Genomic DNA, 22490 nt, shown 5'->3' on the forward strand with positions numbered 1-22490 from the left:
TTTTTGTAATTGTGAAAGATAGAAACAAATCTACAATTACAAAGCTCCAAAGTTACAATGCACAAATAGTTTTGCAACATAAGTTATGGACCATTTAGAGCAAAATTCAGAATGTAAGAGGTTTTTGATGTGCAACTTGTAGAACACAATTTGTGTACTTGGACTTAAAATTTGAACAGATGTAAAAAAAAAAAAAAAATTTTATTCTACAATGACAAAACTTACAATGTAACTCTCTCTGAAACTTCAAATTCACACTTACAATGCACAAATAGTTTTGATTCAAAAATACCTTCATATAAAAACAATGGTGAATGTGGACTGATTTTAACAGAGCAAAAACAACAAAAAGGATGTGTGCAGCAAAAAGAAAAGGCATTGTTGGTTAAATGAGTGGAGAGTAAAACTAATTCAAAACTAAACAGTATATGTTCTGTAAAGTGTGCACTTTTCACCAGTTCCAACACTTCTTTTTTTCTGTGGCTTACACACCGTCATCTCATTTGTTGCCTCTGGTGCAATTCCCTATAACAGCAATAATAATAAAAATATCAACATTAATAATGACAACAATATAGGAAATACATTATCAAGAGTAGTAAATACTAAATAACCTGGGTCCCTGGCCGATGCCATGTCTGCAGCAAGCTGGTGCATGACAGTGGCAATGGCACAGTCTTGAAGCCAATGGTACTGTAGTGTGCCATCCGAAATAGCAGGGCTACTATAGAGCTTTACCTGCAGCACAATAATACTCCAGAGCCACAGGGTCCTCTTTGTTGTCCAGTGTAAATTGGAAATAGAGACATGCTGTGTTAAGTGGATTTAGCTCATTTCTAATTTATCAAAGCAGCAACATGAAAATGATGACTGTTGGAGACAGCAGATGTAAAGAACTTTATTTTTTCCCTCACTGACTACATTTACATGTGCACAATTAAATTACCCTTCTGGGACACTGTTTTTTGGACTGAAAGCTATAAAAATCTGATAATACACCAGGTCTTGTTGTTTTTATGGTGACTTTGTCACTGTCAGGCTCAAACCTTCATTTGACATTAGTCAAAAACACTCTACTTCATGTGAGCTTTATTTAGTCAAAATATATTTAAAAACTAAGCATGCCTATCTATGTAATAAAATAAGTAAAATATGCAAAGTTTGATTTTTCAAGTTTTTAAAATACATGTTTTTGTCAATTCCTGAAAAATAACAGTTTTGAACATAAGAGGTTTGCGCCCAACAGCCTCATAATCCAGAAATACTATAATAAACTGATTATTAGTGTGCATGTAAAATTGTTGACAGTGTGTTTCTGAGTCTTTGATGTCATAAACTACTGCAGGTCTTAACAGGTATGGGCAAAATTATTTTCTTAATTGAGGCTCCAAATCTACTGACAAGACTGAGAAACACACTCAACTTATTGGAGAAATAGAAAACTAATAAATGACGAAAACTCCTGTTGGTATCTATCATAATCCTAGCATCTCTGCTAACATCAGAGCTATGAAGACAAAACACTTACCTTCATAATCGAAAAGGTATTGTTCTACAAAGAACTTGTAACCTTTGTCGAGTTTGGAGGCTGGCGTGGCCAACGGTTTTTGTGCCAGTCTGTGAACATCTCCCAAACGAAATTTGGGGAGATTGGTGAAGGACTGTAAAACACCGCTCTCTAAGATATCGGAAATCAAGATAACCTGCTCCTCCACAGAATGGAAGTTGTATGTCACCATGAGGCCTATTGGCCAAAAAATAAATGTAAGGGATTCAATCCATCTTTGTTATTCATATATTATTGTGTAACATACACTGTTCTTTTCACTACTTTACAGCCTATTTACTGAATTACTGATATGTGGGACCAGTAAAGTTATTGCACTAAGCTAAGAATCTTTAATACATTATGTTTGGTAACTTTTTACCATTAACTTCAATTCAATATTTATATAGCGCCAATTCATGATACATATCATCTCAAGGCACTTAACAAAATCAAATTCAGTCAGACTATACCAGGGTGCCCAGCAGTGAGGTGCGGTAGGGTTCATAGCAGGTAAGGCACTGACGTCATCAGAGTCAGATTTACAAATACATACACTCTACAGGGTAGACTCATTGCAAAGTGCTGAAGGAGACTGATTGAGCCAACTAAATTCACCAAGAGACATGGAAAAAAATTGATTCTTTTATAAAAAAAAAACTAAATTATTTGTCATTTGATTGGTAACAGTTTATGAGTTATGATGGATTTCTGCATTTGTAACACATTCAAAAACTATAACACACATTTCGCACATTTCATTACAAAAACAAAACATTAATAATTATCGCTGTCTTACCTCTACTTATAAATGAAGTCCATGCGGCGCTCTTTCTGAACAAAAATATTACTTTATGTCACTTTCCGGTAAAGGTTCTCTTTGTCTTCTTCAGTTTTAAAAGTCTCTCTGTCTCAGTGGAGGTCACTGCCAAGGAGGAAAGCCTTCCTTGTTCAGTCCTCTTACAGCTGTATGTTTTGAGTCTTTTTAGTGCCTTACTTGTTTAGCATAACTCGCTAATAAAACATCCATAACTTGCTGTCACTCTACAATTTTGGGATCACGAGCGGCGCCCCTTGAGCGCCCCCTGCCAAGAGGCCGAGGAGCTTGTTCATAGCTGTTAGAACAATTGAATTTATGATCTAGAGCAGGGGTCTTCAACAGGGGGTCCGCAACCCCTAGGGGGTCCGCGGAGGTACTGCATGGGTGTCGCGAAAGTTTTGGTTGATTAGACTTTTTTTTTTATACACCCCCCCTCCCCTGCAATTTTTTTCCACTAATTGAAATATCTTTAAATACACATTAACATAATTTCAACACACTGTAGTAAACAGATAAATGGAGGCAGAAGATGTCTTTCAGTCATCAATGGACACATTCAGCGACACACAGGAGCTCTTTCAAGCTGGGCACCGTTTCATTCACAACACCTATCCCATCAACGAGGAATCAGAATCAGAAATACTTTAATAATCCCAGGGTGAAATTACTTTTGTTACATTACTCCATATGTAATAGACATTACTTACATATATTAAGAATATATATATATATATATATATATATATATATATATATATATATATATATATATATATATATATCTGTAATGTCCCACAACACAAGGAGTTCCCAAACGTGATGTGCAGCAGCAGAAAATGTTTTAAAAGTGCTTATGTGTTAGAAACAGATATTACAGCAATGCGATTAAAGATAAGAGCGAGAGAGTCTGGAGCAACAGACAGCAGTTCACACTGTGAAAACAGGAAGTGACACAATACGCCTTACCGCAAACAGGAAGTGATTGCGGATTAGAAATAAGGCTGGTGGAAAAAACGGCAGCGCGTGGAAGCGGCATTAAAATAACATGAAGACCCTCTCAAACAACATCTTTAGAGAGGGCAGGACTTCACAGAGTTACAGTGAACAAATAAGAACGAACAAAAAGAGAATAAAAGTTAAGTTAAAAAAAGCAAACTCAAAGGCTGTAACAGCTTTCCCGCCCCTATTGCTGCTCTGCCAATCACGAGGCCGTATGTGACACGCTGGCTCTGTCAGGTTCCCTGTGATTGGCCGAGAGCCCATTCTTATTATGTTAGCGGCTAGTGCTTATGTTTGGATCTAAAAAATAAAAAATGGATCGTTTTGTGACACGACAAAAAAAAAAAACAAGTACAGAAGAGAGAGGCCTACCCCCCACCTCAGAAACCGCAGGTGAAAATAAAAGTGACGATGTAGGCCTGCCTGCTGTAGGCCCCGCAGCTGTAACGGGTAAGCGTAAAAGAGAGAAGACCTGAAAATATACAGACAATTACCTGAAGTTTGGGTTTACCTTCAAGCAGACAGATGACATTGAATTTCCAATGTGTGTCATTTGTTCTACTGTGCTGTCAAATGAGTCTATGAAGCCATCAAAGCTGCAGCGTCACTTGGAGACAACCCACAGCCACTTAAAAGACAGACCCGTTGAATACTTCCAAACTTGTCTCAAATCCCTCCAAGGCCAACAGACATTGATGAAAAAATCAGCCAAAGTTGGTGAAAATGAAAAGAGGACTGGTGCATCAGTCCGTGCACGGGCTTCCCCAGTGTAGGAAATCACGAGGTGGGTCTACGCTTCATTCAAACCAAGAGGATGTTTGGTATCTAATTTGTAAATCCAGATTCTCTCTGCTCTTTGTCATTGAGCTGTTGACCAGTGAATGTTGTTTTCTAGAACTAAGAATCTGGCAGCCACCCATCCATGTTCAATAAAGTGTTTAACAAACATGGTTTCTGTCTTCTTTTTCTTTAATACATTGTGTTTGTGATGTGCTATTCTTATTCTAATGGGGTTGCGGGTCTCTCCTACACTCAAAAAACTGAAACATTGACTTTAATTAAAATATTTTTGTGAACAGGTTCCACGTAAGTGTTTTATGTTAGTTAAAAGCAAAATTGTTATGTTCATCTAACTTTTTTAACTTGCATTAAGTTAACACAATGTGAATTGACCCAACTAGATACAAATAATTATGAACAACAAGAGATCTTTAAGTTTATCCAATCTAATTCAGTTATGTTACATGGACATAATCAATATACTGTGACCTATAAATATAAAGTGTGATCATATAAAGTGTGACCTAATTCTTGTTTGTCAACAGGTTCCACACAAACAAATTTAGTACACCCAACATATTTTTGGTAATTCCTTTATTAAACAATATTCATTTAACATTCTTTTGCCACTGGGTCCAAAAGACAACCCCACAAATAACCCTAACAGACATAGGGTGTAGCATGGTTAGACACCAACAGTTGTAAACTGCCTTTATGCAGTCCAATACTACAGGTTTACAGTTGTTTTCTTACAGCCTACATGTGCTGCTATCAACTTAAATTTCTAATATTAAGGAGGGAATATTCTGAAATGCAAACATCTCAAATTGTGTTGCAGCATTATTGCCCAACAAAGAAAATTTTCATTAAGTCCCTTAATGCAGGATAAAAACAAAATATGCCTGATTCACAAATATTATTGCATAACAATACAGCAGGTTTTGAGTTCTCAGTATTTTTGTAACAGCATAAAAGTCAAACCATAACAATACACATACTAGCTGTGTCTCAATTCGGCGGCTGCGTCCTTCGAAGGACGCATTTTAAGGCCGGTGACGTCACAACGATGCGCAGAGGCTGTCTCATTTGGCAAAAATTCTGAGGATGCTTAAAATGCAGCCTTCAAATGCGTCCTCCTTTTCCCCGAATTCTGGGGATGCACCGATACCATCCTTACTGGCCTTGCCTGCCATAAGATTTCCCGAGGTGCTTTGCTCGCTTTTTTTTTAGTAGTTGAAGAAGGAGAAGAAGAAGAAGTGAAAAGGCTGATTTTGCGAGAAATTTTACTCACAATGGAAAGCAGCAGCAGCGCTGGCAGTAGTGCTGAGTACAGCTTTAAATGTAAGTAGTTTGTTTTTATTTTTTTAACTGAACATTATTAAAATACGTGACGGTAATGGAGCCACCGGAATTTATAGGACCAGCTGAAGCTAAAGCTTAGAGCTAATCTGTTGATACGAGACGTTCAGCAACATTAAAAGCCTTCATACAAATGTCACAATTTTTCATTTTAACCTACATTTTATTGTAACAGTCCTGATAGCTGTATCCCTCACAAATCCGATCAATTTATTCTCATACAGTTTATTACAAATGATTAGAACTGTCAAAGCTTAATGCAGCTGAAGAAATAACATTAGTCCAGCTGTACTGGGCTGTCAATACTGCAAACGTTTTGTTTGAATACTCAATAACGTATAGTTAATTTACAGTACAGTATAATAAGGTTTAAAGTATAATTCACTTGAAGAACAATACTGGCGTAATTATACAGAACAGTCACTTTGCCTGTTGACATAACAGAAATATGCTTTACATGTCATTTTGTTCTAGGGAGCAGGGAGCATACAGAGGAGTTGATAAAACTCCGTGGGCAACATGACCACCTCTTTACTGGGGCCAAAAACACTGCCACAGTCAGATGGAGGTAAGAGTTGAGGCATAATTCCATATACATGTTGCATTTGTATGTAAAAGTCACACAAGTTCAAAGTCCTGTTCAAACACCAACGTACAAATATAATCTTTTGATCACATCAAAAGATGCCCAGATGTCACTTTTTTTCAAATCTTTTGTGATAGTAGTGATCCTTGTGTGTTCATCTCTTCTAATTTCTCTTGTTTAGAACAATCCTGCAAAAAATGGGCCTGGAGGGTAAAGTTGAGCCACAACAGGCCAAAAAAAAGTGGGACAACTTGAAGAAAAAATAAAAAGTATGTTCAGGTTTGGCTACATACATGTGTGTGTATATATGTGTAGGGAAATGACATATTACATGTATTATATTCAGGTTAATTTACACTTGAGTAAGCTTAAAAAAGTCATCTCCAAGTTAACATTCCAAAGTCGTCTCTTTTTCTGTAGAATTTCATGAATCCATGCAGTTCATGAAACACTCCTATATTCTAGATTTAAAGAAACACTACAGAAAATTGCATCTGTTGACACAAAATGTTTTTCTTTACTTTAGGAATGCAAAGATCCAGGGACAGGGCAGGGGGTCAGTGGGAACCCTACTGCTGCCACCTGGCCATGGTTTGTCCTCATGGATGAGGTATTAGGACAGAGGCCCTCTATTGCCCCACCTGTCCTAATTGCCTCCATCCCTGAGGACACACCAGAGCCAGGTGCTGCAGAGGCTGAGCAGCATCAGGGGGAAGATGAGGAAGAAAATGACGATGAGAGGCCAGGAGAGAGGAGGGAAAGGAGGAAGAGAAGTCGGAGTGACGAGTTGGTGGATTTAATCAGGGAGGATATCAGATGGCAGAGGGAAGCGGAGGGGAGAAGAGAAAGAGAGAGTCGGGAAAGGGTGGACAGATTATTTGATTTATTGGAGAGGATGGTGGACAGACGTTAATTTTGTTTGGTGTTTTTTTTTTACAAGTTCAGGTTCTGTGTTGCTGTTGTTGTTAAATTAAACTATTAAATTGTTTAAACTATTAAATTGTTTATAAAAGTTATTGTTGTAGGTGTGTTCTTAAAGTCTTTTAACCTTTTTACATTATCTGTTTCATCACTTCTTCACAATTTAAGTAAACTTAGAACAACTTCTCAGTGACAACATAAATTTATCTTTAGGGAAGCAAGTATTTACAATAAACTATCAAAAACATTTTTACTATTTACATTAGATTTTAAAATAAACTATTACAACTATTTACAGAACATATAAAAAAAATTACAAAAAAATATTAATAAAGAACATATACACACACACATATATATATATATATATATATATATATATATATATACACAATTATGACTGAGCAGGAGTCCCTGGTGGTGCTGCTGGACTGGATGGGATGCCACAGAGATGACCTTGGAGTCTTCTGACTGCGAGTGGGACATCATCTGGGGGGTGGGGGATGCCTCTCTCCACTGTTCACCACATCGTCCATCAGGGTTTGCAGGGCTGACACAATCGACGGCTGCCATGTTACTAAAAATGTTTAAGAAGACGCAGAAAATTACTTTACTACAACTGTTTTCATAACCCTTAAATGAGAACAGCTAAAAAGTGATTATACTTGCCATCTAAATGTAATCATGGTCGGGTAGAACCTCCTCCAGGGCAGACACCTCGGCAGACAGCTGGTCCCGCCAGGGAGCACCACTGACTGCCTCCAACACATTCTCCCCCTCCTCATCCTCTGGCATGTCGTCCTGCACTATCATCGTCTGGGGCCATGATGTCACCGGCTCCCAGGCAGATGTTGTGCAGGATAGCACATGCCGTTATGACCTGTAGAAAAAAGAAGCGAAAAACAATTAATATTAGATTTGAATAAATTACTTTAAAGGTTTTTATCATTTAACAATAAGCAATAATTCTCTCATGTAGCAACATACCTGAGGCACAAAGGTGTGGTGCACCTCCAGCGCTTGGAGGAAGATGGCCCTAAACCTCGTCTTCATCATCCCAAAGGCACGCTCTATGATGGAGCATGCCCTGGAATGATGGCTGTTAAAGCGCTGGGCTCCCACACCTTCTACCGGCCGCTTGAAGGGAGTGATGAGGGGGAGTGGGTGTTGGAGACACGGGTACCCACCATCTGCCAAGATGAAGTGGCCCGGAGGAGGGTAGATGCCCCGCCGGTACAGTGGGCTGTGCCGGAGCACACGTACGTGTTGATGAAGCGGCCCTGATGGTCACAAACTGCCTGCAGGATGATGGAGGAGAGTAGTTTCCTGTTGCGGTAGCAGTGACCATCAGGACCGCTTGGAGGCTTGATCCTCACATGGCAGCCGTTGATCGCTCCAGCAGCTTTGAGAAAAGCTCTGTGTCTTGCCAGCCCTTTAAACCCCTGGGTTACTGCTGCCAGGTCTTCTGGAGTTTTGGGGAAGCAGATGACTCGGTGGCGGATGGCCACCACCTCCTCAGTAACCCGGTGAACGATGCGGTGAACTGTGGAGCAAGGCATTCCGAACACCCTAGCCACCACTCTGTAGGATGCCCCACTCGCCAGCCAGAAGAGGAAGACCAAGGTCTCTATTGTGGCCCCCCATCCATGTCGTCTTTCCTGGCAGAGAAGCTCCAGCAGCACCGCCAGAGACTCTGCTCAGCCGAAAATCAGGTGTGGTGTCATGGTCGTTGAAAAAAAGCTGGAAAATGGGAACATTTAGGTTGATGCAGCAGTACATCGGCCTTGTCTGGATAAAGACATGAAGATTAAGAACAACAGGATTAGATGACAGCAATTTAATTTTAGCTGATACAATTCTAGTGAATGTTAACCCCTTAACGCCTGGTGTTGCTAATTTGTGACCAAACAATTCTGGCTTTTACTTATTTTACTTCATCTAGATCCACTATTTAACTTTTTGTTTTTTACGTTTTTATATTGAGATTTATTTTTCCCGTATTATTTTTTCGTTATATAATTGCAAATAAAATCAGGCAGTAAGGGATAACAATTTAGGCATATAATGATTTATTTCTCAATATTACAGTTTGGCTTCTCAACACAACATTAGTGATAGTGAAAGTAGTGATTTAAGTCAGTTATTTACAGGGTTTGTACACATTTAACTATTCAATTCAAATTACTAAGGTTACAAACATAAGCCTATATCAAGTCTTACAAATAAATATAAAATTTTATATTTAAACATATTCGTCAATCTGCTGACAAGCGTTTGTTTAATAACTGGTATATTATGATCATTAGCAGGCCCCTGGGTGAAAATAATAGCAGGTAAATGTTACCTCTCCACTGCGCTCTCCCAGCCTGAGAAAAATTCTTCGCCGGTTTTGCTGCCGTCGAAGCCGTCTAACCCGACTCTCCTCCTCCAAGAACAAGTAAATGAAAAAGAATAACATAAAAATTTCAATCTCCATTTTTTAGTGTCGTTTATCGGCGCTGGCGCTGTTTTTCCCGGTCTTGGGGTAGACGTGATGACGTCGTGTCGCAACCAGGAAGTGCTCCAAAGGCTAGACCGTCCCATTTACCAACGGCTAAGGATCCTCCGGAGCATCCTCCGATGGCTGGGTCCTCCTAAGGCTGTGTAGGCTGGGTCCTTTGAAGGACGCAGCCGCCGAATTGAGACACAGCTACTGTCAACTTATTTTTGTAATATGAAAGGGAAAAAAGATGTTAACATTACACTCACTTATGGTGGTATTCCAAAACGTTTCCAAATGTTTATGTTTCTGAAATGATTTATTTTTCCTGCTCTGTTTTCTTACAGAATCATTTTTGTTCACATTCGGCATCCCAGTCAATGGTTGGGTTTGTTCATACATTTTGTTCATGAGTATCTTTACCTTTGTCGAGAGGGTGCTAGTATCCATTTAAAGGAAGAGCGTCTGTAGAACTTCAAAGAAGGCTTTCAGTCCTTTAGGATAACTGAGGTTTAGTGCATATATTACACCCATTAAGAGTGCACATGCAGAAGCAACGTCCCCCAGGTCATGTAGAACTTCAACACCCTCGACCACTAGTCCAACATCAGCTTGAGGAGTGGTGGCATCACCTTCCCCGACTTTGTTGCTGTAGATGACGAGAGTGAGTAGCCCAAGCTCCCTCTGTACAGCAGTACCATCAGCATCCTTTACATAATGGAGAAGAAGACAACCAATCACAAATTTTGTAGATGTCCAAAGATTTACTTTTGCCTTTCAGGTTTCCCTTAAATAAAAATAGTGCAACTATAAAGGTATCATTGGTGAAAAAGGTTTGAGCAGCTGTAACAGTGGAATTTGTAGTTGTGTACGTACACAGATACAAATCAATGCAAACAACTAAAACTTTACTTTTATAGATACTCAAACTTTTACACATGTACTTCAAAAAGAACTATTGGAGTAAAAATAAGTAGACGCTCCATGGATAATAGGGAAAACATGTAAGACATACAACCAAGGGCAGCTGTTCAAATTTAAAAAGGTTAATAAAGATTTGATTGATTAAAAGGTAAAAACACATTTTTTTTTTAATTACCAACCTGGTATTCTTTGAAGAGGATGTTCGGATCTTCATTTAGATAGATACAAAGTGCCCTGAGGATGCATCCCCTTCTCTTTTCAACAGTTTCATTCTTAAAAAAAAAGAAAAAAAAGTGTTGCGCTTAACATTTTTTACTTAACTTTTCATGAAAATCAAATCAAATCAACTTTCAAATTCCATAATGTTCTATACTGTTAACAAAATATACCCGTGTGATTGGGACCAGAGTTCTTCTGATTTTAGTCCCTATAGAGCCTCCCTTTTTATTAAACACCGATGGGCTGGGCAGTGTGTTGGTCAAGCTATGCATGGAACTTTGAGACAAGGGGACCAGTAGTGATCCTCACAAATTCTGCTTCCACCTGAAAACATAATGTCAACAAACAACATATCAGCACCTATTAAAACATTTAAACAGAATAAAAAAAAAAAAAAAACAGGCTACACTCTAAACAGTATTTCCTGTGGCATGGTTACATTTGACACAAAATAATTAACATTCCCATGTTACATTCTATCAGCGGCAAAATATACTTACTGTATGAGGGGTTCAAATCTGATCTCAGGCCCTTTGATGCACATCATCCCTACTCCCCCCCTGCCCTTTTCTGTCTATACACTGTCACTATCCAAAACTGCAGAATTACTAAACAAATAATAAAGAAGCATTTCCTACCTCTGCCACAGTGAACAATCCTGGCCATCTGATCTTGAATTCTGCAACCATGGGCTTGTCTTTGACAACCTCCTGTCTCCTGTATACGAAGGTCTTGGCCATCTTTTCTTTTACCACTTTATCGTTATGTCTCTTCTTGACCTAAGATAACAACGCCAACCTGTCATCTTCACGACACCCTTTTAGAAATTCTGCAAGGGGAAAAAGAGGCACTCTCAATTATGTAATTTATAACATACTTCGATTACACAGCACCTCTGCTTTTAAGCACTTCAAGTATCACATTTTACCATGACATTCATCCAAACCAAACAAGAATTATTTTAAACACATTCTCTTTTAACATTATGAATGTTGAAATGATGACACACGATATTCAGAGATTTTAATTCCTTTTAAATAATGTATCTCCTTAATCATTGGTTTAGCTTGAATACCTTGTCTCATTCCCTCAGACCATTTGTGTTATATATCAGCAAAGTAACAAACAAATATGAATTTAACCCCCCTTTCTGTGCACAAACAGGTACTTTAATATATACAGATTTTGGCTTTTAACTGTTTACAGTATCTAAACAGTGTAATCATCTCACAGCTACGAATCAACATAGTTTCACTCCAAAACCAAAAATGGTGTAGTCACTTTAATACCGTCTCTGCCGCGCTTCACACAAGCAGAATGTTCGCTAGCATTAGCATTAGTTAGCTTTTCATTGACATGTCCCGCTTCAATTCCATACTCTTCACAAACTGAATACTGTAACGTCTTACTCGACCCTCGGTTTCATAACTTCATCAACTCTTACTGATAACTTAAATACAGCTTCTAAATGCATACTGACCTGGAGTATAGAACAGACGAGACACAGTCGAGCTTCTTTTAGCACCAACCAGAAGATTTAATCTTCTGTGTGCTCGTTCCTTTCTATTTTACCAGGATGACCAGCGCCCCCAAGTGGTTGCATGTGTAATTGCACTCAATAACCAGTATAACGCAAATAACTTATTAACCCGAAAATTTAGAGGTAAATATAAAAAATAATAATGTTGGGGGAGCCTATTTCCATGCCTCTTGTTTCCATTCAATTACAACTTATTTAACCCCTCTACACACGTGTCAACTACAAACATCTAAAGCACTCCTATTCACACGGTTCAAGCAGACCAGCGCAGCAACCCAACGCGCGAGATTATCTCGGCCTTAACGTACACTGGAGCCGCAGACTGATAACCGACCGTCACTGACAACTAAAGGGCCTTTCAGACAGGAAGCGATTTGCGCTGCGCTGGCCGCGGGGTTCAGCGCAGCGCATTTGCGGTTTCTATGGCAACGCGTACATTCGTCACGGCGCGCCGCGCTCAAAGTTCAACTATGTTGAACTTTGAGCGTGGCGCGCGAAGCGGTGCGCTGCGCTGTGCTTGCGCTTTGCTCGACGCAGCGATAAACCGCCCTGGCGCGGCGCAAGCCATTGAAAAGAATGGGTTTCACAGCGCAGCAGTGCGGTCGTCGCAGCCTGTCTGAAAGGCCCATAAGGCCTCGGCTGATAACGAGCTAACACATACTAGTTTACAAACTAGCTGGTGCTGACTTTTGGGCGCAGTTAGCAGCCACCACTAACACCCGCTTCCTAGCCGACCACAATGGCCTTCATGCTTGTTTCAAACGTATTATTATTGTTGGTACGACATACAACATTATCGGATAGAATATTGCACACTTTAGCATAACGTATTCTGTATATTGTAGCAAATACATACCCACTGATCTCTAAAACACAAGCACTTCAGAAATATAAAACGATTGTTGTATCAAAAAACAATTGTTTTTTATTGGGATTTAATTAATGGGAACTAAATCCCAATAATTTGCTAGTAGAATAATAGGTATGAATGAACCATTACCTACCTCTCTCGATGTTGGTAACTTCACCGCCAAACTAAATTCAAACGCCTTCTTCTTCTGCTCCTTCTTCGTCTTCATTTTCTTCTTCTTGGATTTTTTTGGCGGTTGGGACGCAACGAAATGGTGCATTACCGCTGCCACCTTCTGGATGTACAAAGTATTTCATCCATAATTCATTTAAATTAAATTATTATTGTTTAACCAATGTAGAATTATTGTGTACACAGAACGAAAGACACAATTATGTAGACTTTATTAGAAAAATGTATGTTAACTTATAAAAGACATTTATTTTTAGTAAACTGACAACATAAAATTTATATAAAGTGCACAACCCACCTAGTTCACTTTTTTGAGTGTACATAATAGGCCTTGCACACACTACAGGTTATGAGGTAAACGCAATTGTAAGAGTTAAGATTGCCCGAATGTTCCGTGGGAAAAACATTGTTATTATATTTGTTTTTGATTAGTTTAAGTTGTGAGAAGAATCTGTTGTTGCCGTGGAAACGTCGGCCAGGGCGGGTTTTAAGTTGCGCTTTAACTAGGATATCTCTGAGGTTTTTGTTCCTCCTACATGCAGCGATTATTTTATGCTGGGGAAGGAGGCCCGAGTCCAGCTGGAGTCCGGAGAAGTGGGTTTTGATTTTAGAAATTAGGGGGCCTACGGCAGTGGAATATGTAGTTATAAAGGGAATTAGTTTAGAATTTGAACTAGGTTTTGGTTCTAGAAATGTTTTTAGGCATGTTCTTAAGAATGTTTGGCTGTAGCCTCTGTGTACTAGGGCTTTAAATAGTGTTCTAGTAGCCAATTTGAAATCCTCCTCACGGGTGCAGATCCGGTGGAATCGATATAGTTGTGATTTGATGAGGCCCGCAAAGGTATGTTTAGGGTGGAAACTTGTTTTAGTAGTAGTGCATGTGTGTCTGTTGGTTTAAAGAAAACTTATCTAATAATATCTAATTTATATCTTAATATCTAATTTATTGGTTGAATCGAAGGTAGGGCCTTTGAAAGTGTTAGTGTCTAAGAGATCTATGGAATTATAATTTAGGTTGTATTTTAATTTAATAGATGGGTTATGAGTATTTAAGATGTCTGTAAATGTTTTAAATTCTAATTCCGAGTGGGGCCAAATGCCCCATATATCGTCTAGATGAGTGCTTCAGTTTCCCAATTATCTATAAAAATGTTAGCGTAGGCAGGTGCAAATTTCTTGCCCATCGCTGTCCCTTTAATTTGTAAAAAGTATTTTCCTCCGAATTCAAAATCATTTCTCCGTAAATAATGTCTAATAGTTTTAGTAGTTGTTGATTGGGACGTTTAGGATCTGGGTTTTTTTGGAAGGCTTTTTGGATACAGTCTATACCTTCTTGAATATCTATATTTGTATAGAGGCTATCGATATCCATAAAAAAAAAGAAAAGAATTAGGTGGTATTATTATGGATTTGATGATTTTGACGAAATGGTAGGTGTCTTTTATGTAACTTGCATGTCCAATTGAAAGAGGATTAAGGAAATAATCTATATATTCAGCTATTCCATATGATTCACTTCTACAATCCGAAATTATAGGCCGGCCTGGCGGGATTTCAAATGGTTTACTCCACGAAGCAGGGTCTTTATGGATTTTAGGAAGTAAGTAGAATCTTCGGGGTCTGGGTTCTTTAAAGCCCCTGAGATAATTTCTCTGTTTAGCAGAGATTAATTTTTTATTATATAAATCTTCTAGGATATTATTAATCATAGTGATAGTATCCTGATAAATAGGGGCATTAAGTGTTCTATAATAAGTGGTATCTAATAATTGTCTATGGCCTTCATATAAATATTGTTCTTTATCCATAATAATAATTGAGGAGCCTTTATCCGCCGGTTTAATGATAATATTAGGATTGTTTTTAAGTTCTATTAAGGATTCTGCTTCTGGTCTAGTTAAATTTGGTTTATTATTATGGGTTCTGAATTTAGAATCAAAGTATTTTAAGTCTTTTTTAATTAGCAGGTGGACTTCACGCGGAGTCGACTTATCAGCCGGACTCCAGCTGGACTCAGGAAGGAAAGGAATCAATGGGATCTTTTTCGGATTCACAGTTTCGGAGGTCGCATCATCGGGACAGCTAAGTAAACAGGTAGGATCATTCACATCACACTCACCATTGTTCATCTGGTCTGAACCAAGGTTGTCATTATTAAAGTATACAGCCAACTTAATTCTCCTATGATATTTCTGTATGTCTAATCTAGATGACATTTTGTCAGTGTTGGAAGAGCTGGTAAATCTGGAAGGGATAAAAGTAAGACCTTTCGATAGTAATGAAGTCTGAGAACTTGAAAGAATAAATGATTTAGAAAGATTACAAACATTATCATTGATAATGCTACTGTGCCCTCCCCGTATAACAGGGCTCAGAGGGCATTCTAATTTAATTTATTCAGCCAGTGTTTGAGAAAGCTGGCAGCCGTCTCTCTGGTCCAGTGGATCATGTCTTTACCCACATGGAAGTCCTGTGTTGGAAGAAAAGGTAAGTGAACAGGTAGATTGAGAATGAAATCATTGAGCTGCTGGAGAATCTTTCTCTGCCTGTAAGGTAAGGAGGGTAAAAAGTTGATCAGAGGAACAAACACTTCTGCATTGGGACACACAGTCTTTGCTGCTCTGATCGTGGCTCAGATGGTGCTCCCGATGGTTCTCGCGCTGGGGGCTGCTCTGCATTTCACTCCAAATGACAAAATGAGTTTTTCAACTTTTGAAAACTTAAAACCTTTCTGAAAGAGTGGTTTAATGTGCTTCCATTTCGCTCCTGGGAAGCTGTCGATCTGCAGGTCCGGGCTGCTGAAGTTGGTCATCTTCGCTACATTAGAGTCACCCAGTATTACAATTCTTTTGTTCAGATTTAAAGACCAAACTCTGATTTTCTGATCCGTCCTCTGGTGGATTGTAAGAGATGGTGTTACCTGTTTGATGTCATCTTCTGGAATTGCAGGTAGGTAGGCCTCTACGGCCTGGCGGTGTCGGGTTGTTCTCCCAATAGGGAGCAGGGAAAAGGTGCTCCTAAGGTTATGGGGGGGTCTATTGAGAATGGTTAGAAGCCCCCTAGATGTTCTTTTTACCTTTCTTTTTGTGTTGGTTGCAGCCTCACAACGTTGAGGAGAAGAAGAGGAGGCGGATTGTAGGTCCTCGAAGTCCGTCACGAGGTCGATGAGGTGATCGGTGTGAGGTTGTTGGGGTGCGCTCTGTAGGTCAGATGAGGGGAAGGACTGGAGAAAAGGGTCCCAGTCATTCTGTGATGGTCCCGCGTTCCAGGACTGCTGCTGTGGTTCATCGAACAGGTCAGGTGAGGTTATCGTCTCTCCGTAGGATGTGCTGGCTTGTTGTGGTGGCAAAACCTCCATTATAGGAGATCTCATCACCTGTTCTGTGTGTGTAGAAGTCTGGGGGATGATCACAGGTTTAGCAGGTAAAGTCATAGTGCCCACAGATTTCGGCTTACGTTTACGTGGCACAGGTTCTGGAGCCACCGTTGGAACAGGGCTGGTTGTGTTAGAAGAAGGTCCTGTGTTGTCGCTGTCTGAGGATGTGGAAGGGGAAGTGGGGGAGTCTTGGGATGTGGATGGTGAAAATGTTGAGTCTGAAAGTTCAACCCCACTAGTGTCTTCAGGATCCCCTCTAATCGTTCTGTTTTTGTCTGAGGAGTGGGAAACGAAGCTTAGTTGAGCTCGCTCTAAAGTCTCTTCTTTTAAACGTCTCCCCAGGCTTCTCTTGGCCCATTTAATGGCAATGTTCAGTGGTGCTGCCAAGTCATCTTGTGGCCACCTCATTAAACAGTCACTTTCTGTGTGGATGATGTCATCATAATGCTGCTTTAATATAAGTATGGTGTTAAATGACCAGTTCTGTGCATTTCCCCTAATCAAGTCTTTAGTGCGTGCGGTGATGTGTGCTGGTCTCACAAAGTCTGAAAGTTCGTTGCACATGTTTTCAATGGCAGGTGGAGTTTTATAGTTCCCAATCTGTTCAAGGTGATGTTGTGCTTTAATTATTTTGTACCAATGGCGAACTTTAAGTCTAAAGTCAGGGTCATCCGCCCTTTATGGTTCATTATTAGATTGTCTGTTGATAGGGGCTTTATTTGATGTGTTTCTGTAACTAATAGGTCTGTCAAAATAGCCCCCGTTATTGTTCAAGCGAGGCGGGTACCGTGTTTGCGCTCGTCCTGGTGCGCGTCGTTGTGCAGGTTCATCTCTGATGCACATGCCCGCGCTGCCGTTGCGCGCAGCTCGCGTTCTCGAAGGGGGGCCTCGGCCACAGGTGACGTCAGCGTAGGTCTCAGCATGGTGCGTTCGGCGATCGGGACGTCTGGGAGCGCTGTCGTACCTTTGGTTGTAGCGGGATGGTTGGGTTTTCGGAGCGCCGTCTCCTGTCTCTACCGCCTCGAACCACGGTCCAGTCCCCGTCATCGTCAAAATGGCCGCCCCAGTCTTGATGGTGCATCGTGTTAGCTAATTTGCTCGCTGGCTAACTGTTGTGTGCACGTCTTTAAAAAGACAGTTGAAAGGATGAAGCCGGAGTCAAAAAAGACCGTCAGCCTGCTTGGCTTGTTTATTAAAAAATAAAATAACAAACCAGCTATTCTAGCGAGTCAGTTGCAACGTTTCGGTATCAATATACATTCATCAGGCATTAAACTCGCTCTAAGTAAACTATCTGAAAAGTTGATCGGACAAGGCATGGTTCAAAAGGGTCTCTCGCGTTTGTGCGCTTTGTGGATCAGAATGAAATGCAGGAGGAATTTTTGTTTTGTAAGCGCCTTCCTGAACGCACAACAATTGCTGAAATCTTCAAAGTGATTGACGCTTTCTTCAGAGAAAATGACATTTCATGGGCAAAATGTGTCGCACTGTGCACCGACGGCGCAAGAGCCATGGCTGGATTAAAAAGTGGCCTAATCGCGCTTGTCAGGGATGTGGCTCCAGAGGTGATTTGGACGCACTGCATGTTGCACAGAGAGTCACTTGTCGCCAAGGACATGAGCGCTGAACTGTCTGATGTCATGGACTCGGTCGTGAAAGTTGTGAATATAGTCAAGAAGAGTGCTTTGCAAACACGACTCTTCTCTAATCTCTGCGCTGCTGAAGGAGAGGAGCACACTGGTCTACTGTACCATTCTGAGGTGCGCTGGCTTTCACTTGGAACAGTGTTGGCACGTGTGTTAGAATTACGCACGTCTATTCGGGAGTTCTTACTTCTCCAAAAGCGCACAGAGCTGGCTGCACTTTTCAGCGACAGTGTCTGGATCACCAAACTTGCATATCTTGCTGACATTTTCGCTGAGCTGAACAAATTTAACAGTTCTATGCAAGGTCGCAACACATATGCTTTCAGCTGTATGACAGGATGGAAGGCTTTGTCAAAAAAAAATCAGAAAATGGAAGGAGCGTGTCGGGGAGGGAATATTTTCCATGTTTCCTTCAGTGGATGAGCTGGGAGATTCTGCTGTGCTCTTGCCTCGCGTAACACATGTGATTCTTGCGCACTTGGAGTCGATCCATGGTCAATTTAGGAACTACTTTTCTAAGGCCGACTCTTGGCGCAGGGACAAGACATGGATACAGTTTCCATTCAGAGACAACACAGCAGACGGCGCACTTCTGACAGTGACAGAGGAGAATCAGCTCATTGAACTGTCCACTGACAGCACGTTTAGAAACATATATGAAACTAAACCACTCACCCAGTTTTGGATATCTTGCCGTAAAGACTTTCCACAACTGGCAGCAAAAGCAATGATGAGCATGTTGCCCTTTGCTACAACATATCTTTGTGAAAGTGGATTTTCCTCACTCACCTACCTGAAAAACAAATACAGGTCAAGACTGCAGCCTGAGGCTGATATGACTCTCTGCCTTACAACCTCCATACGTCCAAGGTTAGACAAGTTGTGTGCTACTTATCAGGGTCAGACATCTCACTAATGTGGGAGTATGTATGCCATCCATAGATGGTTTGAGGATTCACTTCCCATATGTTTGTTTCAAATTTAAACATGAATCTGTCAGTTATGTTAAAGGTATACTATGCAACCGGGGTTGATTTTCCAGCGAGGCTCCCCCCAGAGGGCGAAAGTAAAAGTGCACTGTCATAAAGATGCTCAGCTGTTCTGGTTTCTCCGTCAAGCCAGGCGCGGTTGTTTTGAGCTTAGCAGACAGGCGAACGCAACGAAAAGTCGAAAAAACAGCAGTACAAACAATGACTAACACAGTGAAAGTATGAACATCAGGGCTTCCCGCAGCGCTACCGCCTCGCCAACATTAAAAAATAATAATAATAATAATAAAAAACTTGATATGCTTGCATGTTTATTTGACGTTAACACGCGGTTCTTTGTTGCTTTCGCGCGTGCATATAGTGAATGGCAGGGCAAAAACACATGGAGTTCTCGCCGTAAAGCAAGACAGACTCTCGCGGTCTTGCAAGAGACTTCTGAGCCTTTGGGTGCGGGCCGAGGGCTCTTGCAATTGCAAGTACGGTATTTCCCCCACAGACCACCAGGGCAGCCGAGAAAACCTTTGTTCGACCTGAAATGACTCAAAATGTTGCATAGTATGCCTTTAATAGTTCAGTATTGTATGCAATATAACAGGTATGTTTATGCATGCCAGTGGCACTAACAAGCATCACTTATTTTCCTTTTCACATTTATGTTTAAAAATGTCCATTTAAATAGCTTTTATGCACGATTACATGCAATTGACAGACATTGTTGATCTTGGCAACTGTCACGATTTGTTTACCGAAGAACTCAGGACTAAACTAAAGTTTAAGAGTTTTTATTTAAAGGAAGTGTGCTGGATGGCGGATGATGAAGACCGGAGGTTCAGGGCTGCAGAAGGTCAGGGATGTAGGTGATGGCAGGAGCTGACGGCTCGGAGAGAGAGAGTCCACAATCACTAGGTGCTGCTTGGCTAGCAGGCCTCATAGCAACACCAGGACTCAAGGCGGCTAGTCAGGTTAGCAGTTATCAGGAGACACCAGGACACAGAGCAGAGCTTCACCAGAGCAGCTTGACAGGTTAGCAGTTCTCAAGAGACACCAGGACACACAGCAGAGCTTCACCAGAGCAGCTTGACAGGTTAGCAGTTCTCAGGAGACACCAGGGCACAGAGCAGAGCTTTTCCGGAGCAGCTAGTCAGGTTAGCCGTTCACAGGAGACACCAGGGCACAGAGCAGAGCTTCTCCAGAGCAGCTTGTCAGGTTAGCAATTCACCGAAGACACCTGGACAAAGAGCAGAGCTTCTCCAGGAACGAACAGCAGAATAAAAAGACTTACAGAGGGACTGGCATGGAGTGGTGGATAGCAGAAGACGGCCCAGTGCTGAACTGAAGGCAGAGGGAGGTTTAAATAGAGCATTTACAGGTGGAACAAGAGTCTGGCTAATTAACTAGTAAATGTTAACCCTGGAACAAGTGGCTGCACAATGTTGTAGTTAGAGGTGCTCCTAGTGTTGCTGATGCTCTGTTTCACACTTGGCTCACCCCAGCTCATTTTTCTTCTTGTATCAGAACTAATGGTGCATGGGTGAAAATCAGAATGCTTTTCACTGACTCTTTTCATAACTTCACCCACTCCTCATCATACTGTCTCTCTCCTAAACATCATGCTTTGCATTAAACGTTGTAGCTTTGTAGCTGTCTGGCAGTGCTGAAAAAGAAAAGCTGTGACAGTCTGTGCTTAACAACAAACTAATTGGAACTTTTTCCACTCCAGCCTCAATAGGCCATGCTCCTCCTCCTGCTCCTCCAGCGCTGTCCTGGTCCCATGTTCCAGCCCCTTGCAGAGCTTCCTGGACACTGGAAGGAGCATCTCCCATCATTCCAGCAGGACTGGATCCGGAAGACTTTGTTCAGGGCTAACTCTAAAACAGGGAAGCCAGAGCTGGTGCCACAGCTCACCTTCTGGTGGTACCCTCCCCAGCCTCCAACCACCTTCAGCCAGCCTCCTGCGTCTTCTGACCTCTTCTTCTGCCGCCCTTTGTTCGTCTGGATGCCTCTGAAGATGTGGTCCATTTCACTCATCTGTGTCCAGCCAGCTTGCAATAGCCACAGGCTGACAGCAGCTGGCCTGTACAGCACTGTGCGCAAAGTGCTGGACATAGATGGGTGGTATGACATGGCCACAGAGTTGACACATTAATGATAACATAAATGTACTATAATATGCTTGTGCTGTGCTAAACTAAATGGTGGAAAATGTCCCACATCACTTTAATAAACACTAAGCAGAGCTATTTTCATGTCTGCACCGTAGGTACTCATGTGACTACCGAGTGGTCATTTTGATGCGGGAGAGAACTGCAAGAAGAGCACAGTGCAGCATGGACCCGCCGCACACTTGGAGTACTTTGCTGCCTGTGAATCCTTCAGTGACTCTTGTCTGGTCGAACCGCCAGTGTTCTCTGTTCCCCTGCCCCTCCCTAAACCCAAGTGGCTTCTGGCTGTGTACGCCAGGGACGTCCTGTCACGGCTGCCTGAGGTAAAGGCCAGGGGTCCGTTATTCGTACGTTGCTTAAAACATCCGAGATCAAATGACACATCCAAGATGATTTCATCCGGCTAATCATGATCCGGCTAACTGGGTTCTTCAAACACACCTGTTGTTTACGATTAGTATCACTGGATTGAGTTATCTGAGACAACTGCGCGTTCGTGCGTTTGTTTAAAAGGGGAAATGTATCCATAGTAGTAACATTGATCAGCAGCGCTGCTATTGGCTGTTCAGCATGAACAAAGAACGCCCACAGTTTTTCTCCCAAGCAGAACAAGAGCTTGGAAGGTTATGCCGAATTTGAGTCATTAATTAAAACACCTCAAAATCTGTTAAAGCCAGGAGAGAGGGCCGGCAAAAAGCAGCAGACAAATTAATGCGTAAATACTGTCCATGGTAGATGTTTCTATCACTTTCTACAGTATGAATTTTTGCATTTTAATAATTTGATATTATTTGTTCTTTTATATCAGAGCCTCCACGGGACCCACTAGAACATGGGGACAAGTAAAAGTGAAATACAAGAATATTCTGCAAAATGATAGCCTTTAATTATTACACTTTATTTTAAAAAGGCACTTGTTATGTCAAGAGATCCAAATTTCAGTGTCATTCCTTAGAGACGGGAAGTAAAGGACATGTGCAAACTTTATCCATAAAAAATGTAAATCTTCCTTTTCCAAATCATCCACAGTTTACACGGTAAAACTGTATTGCTCCGTGGCTAGATAATCCATCCATAGTTTTTTCTAATACAATATACGGCT

General features: G+C 41.0%; 2 long non-coding RNA genes across 2 annotated transcripts; both read right to left on the reverse strand.

The window, feature by feature from the left end:
• Positions 1-7685: 7685 nt before the first annotated feature.
• LOC118562160 lies at positions 7686-9636 on the reverse strand. The gene is made up of 3 exons (XR_004930472.1): positions 9356-9636; positions 7999-8799; positions 7686-7891 (listed from the first exon to the last, which is right to left on the reverse strand). It is a non-coding gene; the product is annotated as an uncharacterized LOC118562160 (long non-coding RNA).
• Positions 9637-10592: 956 nt separating this feature from the next.
• LOC118562166 lies at positions 10593-11497 on the reverse strand. Its single transcript, XR_004930479.1, has 3 exons — positions 11272-11497; positions 10804-10957; positions 10593-10686 (listed from the first exon to the last, which is right to left on the reverse strand). It is a non-coding gene; the product is annotated as an uncharacterized LOC118562166 (long non-coding RNA).
• Positions 11498-22490: the final 10993 nt, after the last annotated feature.

The sequence above is a fragment of the Fundulus heteroclitus genome, unplaced genomic scaffold, assembly GCF_011125445.2.
Source record: "Fundulus heteroclitus isolate FHET01 unplaced genomic scaffold, MU-UCD_Fhet_4.1 scaffold_81, whole genome shotgun sequence".
Taxonomy (NCBI): Eukaryota; Metazoa; Chordata; class Actinopteri; order Cyprinodontiformes; family Fundulidae; genus Fundulus; species Fundulus heteroclitus.